A 4,035-nucleotide genomic window follows, 5' to 3' on the forward strand; every position below is an offset into this window, starting at 1 on the left:
TACTAAAGACTAACACACCAAACCCCAATAAGAAAACTTTACTATTTTGTTTAATAAAATAATACAATTGCTTAAAATTACTTTATTTACAATATAGTAAATTACTTGTTTGAATGAAACACTATTTTGCCCCCTAAGTAGCTACACAAAACCACAAAGACACACATATCTTTTATCTGGCTAGTTCAAAATGCCATCCAACACAAATAGCTTGATAATGAACTTTGACTTTTCAAATGTTTTATTTCAGGAATACAACAGCAAAATTTGCTCTTTGATATGACAGTCTCTTTCCATCGTGGGGCTCAGCCTGTGGGTTTTGATTGACAGGGTGCTGTGGTGGTGATGGAGGTATTTAGATTGAAAAAGTTTGAGACAGATCTCCTAACTACAGTATATATCACACACAGACACAGACACACACACACACATGCACCTAACCTTCTCAGTCGCACCAGGATATAGGGTGTGTGTCCTCTCAGCTGTCTTGGGGTGGGAGGGGAAGAGACAGGTGTGCATGCTATTAAATGTGAACTTGTCATTAATATAGATTAAGAAATGAACATCTGACAGAAATAATAAGAAATGGGCAAGACAATGAGAGTGAGAGAATCGGAAACAGAGTAAATTGCCTACCACAGACTCACTCTCTTAGATTAGAGTTTGAGTCTGTGGTAATCAGACAGTGGAAAACACACTCACACACAGTGAAAGACAGACACATGGAAGGTGCCTGGGAGTCTTAAACATAATCTCCTGGATTTATGATAAAACCCTGCAGGCTGATATTACAAAGAGCCCATCGGCAGGGCCGCTTTCAGCTAAAGAGGTGCAAAAATGACCTTCCAAAGAGACGATATAAATATAAACGGAAATGTAGTCTACTGTCAACGACAGAAAAGCTTAAAATAAAGGCGAATGACCAAAATGCTGAAGAGGTGTGAGTGCTGAGCTGAGATACTTCGTTTTGTGGCCTTAACTATAGCGCCATCTGCTGGTTAATGACAGTAAGCCAATCGCTGAAAATAAATAAATAAAAATCAGGTGAAACACCTGTAAAAAGATCAACACAGAAAATGAATACAGTCATATTAATACAGTACAATGTGCCCTACTACGAATCTTTTTTAGAGAGTAAAATGCATTGACTGAATCAGAAAAAGATGAGTGGTTCTTATACAGTCTGTTAGATGTGGTGAGAAAAGTTCTTTGTGATTTCAGTCGATTAAAATTATGTTCAAACATTTTAAAAATACTTGTGAAAATATACCAAAGATATATAAAAACTATGAAGTTGGCTCTGCTCAGCAGCTAATGTGAGTGTAGTGTTGCGTTTATCTGCACTAGAGGGCGCAGTGAGCAGCAGGTTGAGCAGCAGCGCTGAGACTCTTGGCTCTCGCCGGGTTCAGTGGCGGAGCCTGTAATCCAAGCTACTGGGAGGCTGAGGCTGGCGGATCGCTTGAGCTCAGGGCTTCTGGGCTGCAGTGGACTATGTCGATCGGGTGTCCGCACTAAGTTCGGTATCGATATGGTGCTCCTGGGGGAGCTCGGGACCACCAGGTCGTCTAAGGAGGGGTGAACCGGCCCAGGTCGGAGACGGAGCAGGTCAAAGCCCCCGTGCCGATCAGTAGTGGGATCGCACCTGAGAATAGACACTGCAGCGCAGCCTGAGCGATACAGAGAGACCCAGACTTTTTCCTTAAGTAACTTTTTAATTTTATAACAAAAATTTATATGACAAAAATGTTAGTGTTAAAAAAAATTATCCCAAGGTTAAAGTCTTAAATAATCATCATTTAATCTCAGCTGCTTTTGGATTTGAAGTTTGATTCTGTTACGTTCCTGTTTAAAATTGTGAAGCTGCTTTGAAACAATCTGTAATGTATGAAGAGCTGTAATAAACACAAAGGTGACTTTAGGATGTGCAGGACATTGCATCATTTCCTTATTGCAACATGAGCACATTAAGTGATATAGCCTACTTAAAATTGTAAATCTCAACTGCTTGACTGTTATGATTCTATTTTTACCATGAAAAAAAAAACATTAAAAAAAGGTAAAAACTTATTTGAAAAATGATTCAGATTGTGCAGATATTTATTCAAGGTGCGGAAAATGTTATTACCTTATACATTACGCAATGTGACTTGTTTTTAATAGCTTACATACTGAAATAAATTACAAATGTTTTAAATTAATTTTTTATTATGATTTAAATTTTTACATTATTAATGCACATTTAATAGAAGGTTTAAATGTAACAATATTTTATTATTCTATAGATATGTTTATTATGCACTTCTCAATTCAATGTTTTAATGCATCCTCCTGTTTTAGTGTACATCTTTCGAGCTTGGATCTTGATCTCTGCTGCCTGTCTTCGAATCCTGACCTTTATAAAAAAAAATAGACTACACTACTAATAGTATGACAACCTTTCCAGGCATCTTTGCAGTGCTCTCCTGGTGGAGTTTGGCCAATAGTTGACGCTGGTCCAGTTGCTCTTTTTGTGGGGCTTCATACTGTGAAGACACTTTCTGCTCATGTTTTAAAACACTTAAAAAATGCCCAAGAAATGACTGTTCTGTTTGTTGTGGTGTTTATGATCAATGGTGTTGACATAATGCTGTTGCTGAGTGAATTATTTTATTAGTTTATATTAACTGGAATAGCTTTATGTCAACAAGTGTAACACTGTGTAAGTTCTTCGCTTCAGGTCATGCCAGCAATAAATAAATACAATACAACAAACAACTTGAAGACATGAAAAGAGATACGATGCATAAGGGACTTCAAGTGTTTGAAAATCAGCTATAGGCTATTTTGCTTCTTTTTTTTTTTTCTTTTTTTTTGCAAATGTATATAAATATTTTAATGCATGTTGTCTTTATGCATAGATGTATTTGATTTTGTATGTGTATGTGTGTCTAGACAGAGCTGAATGAAATGACACGCATGAATGAAGAAAATAAGGCTAAGATTTTGGACGAGGCTCTAAAATGCATGTTTCAAATGTACAAAAATAATACAAAACACAGCCCTTGGTGGCCTACTCTCACAAATTAGCCTACTTTGAGGGGCTTCATCACATAAGTAGCCCTCAAGATATTTCACACACAAACACTGTGGTAAATAACATAACTGTGGCTTAGATTAATTGTTAGATAAGTCTATTATTACATTAAATTATTTTTGTTTGGCCTTTTCACACATGAAATTTAGATGGCTACTTTACAAACATATAGGCTAATAGATAAAACGTTTTTCATAATCAAGCCTGTAGAAAATTCAAAGGTACAGCTAATGATTAATTTGTTAACCAAGATACACTGAATTGAATAATAGCCAAATAAATGAGAATAGGCTGTGAACAGGTCTGGGGAGAAATATAGCCTACTTTATGTTCAAACATTTGAAAAAAAGCGCATCTGTTTGGAGATTAAAGCTTTGGAAATGTAAAAAAGATATCTAACTAGTTGGCTCTGCTCAGCAGTTAATGTGAGTGTAGTGTTGCGTTTATCTGCACTAGAGGGCGCAGTGAGCAGCAGGTTGAGCAGCAGCGCTGAGACTCTTGGCTCTCGCCGGGTTCAGTGGTGGAGCCTGTAATCCAAGCTACTGGGAGGCTGAGGCTGGCGGATCGCTCGAGCTCAGGGCTTCTGGGCTGCAGTGGACTATGTCGATCGGGTGTCCGCACTAAGTTCGGTATCGATATGGTGCTCCTGGGGGAGCTCGGGTCCACCAGGTCGTCTAAGGAGGGGTGAACCGGCCCAGGTCAGAGACGGAGCAGGTCAAAGCCCCCGTGCTGATCAGTAGTGGGATCGCACCTGAGAATAGACACTGCAGCGCAGCCTGAGCGATACAGAGAGACCCAGACTTTTCTTAAATAACTAACATTTTAATGCATCCTTCATGACAAAAAATTATGACAAAAATGTTATATTTAATAAAACATATTCTTAGGTAGTCTGCGACAGTAGTCTCATGGGCAGCGTGCAGACATATAGCGCATTGTGCTTCGGGCGTCCTGAGTTCGAG

Source organism: Onychostoma macrolepis, chromosome 11 (assembly GCF_012432095.1).
Source record: "Onychostoma macrolepis isolate SWU-2019 chromosome 11, ASM1243209v1, whole genome shotgun sequence".
Lineage (NCBI taxonomy): Eukaryota > Metazoa > Chordata > Actinopteri > Cypriniformes > Cyprinidae > Onychostoma > Onychostoma macrolepis.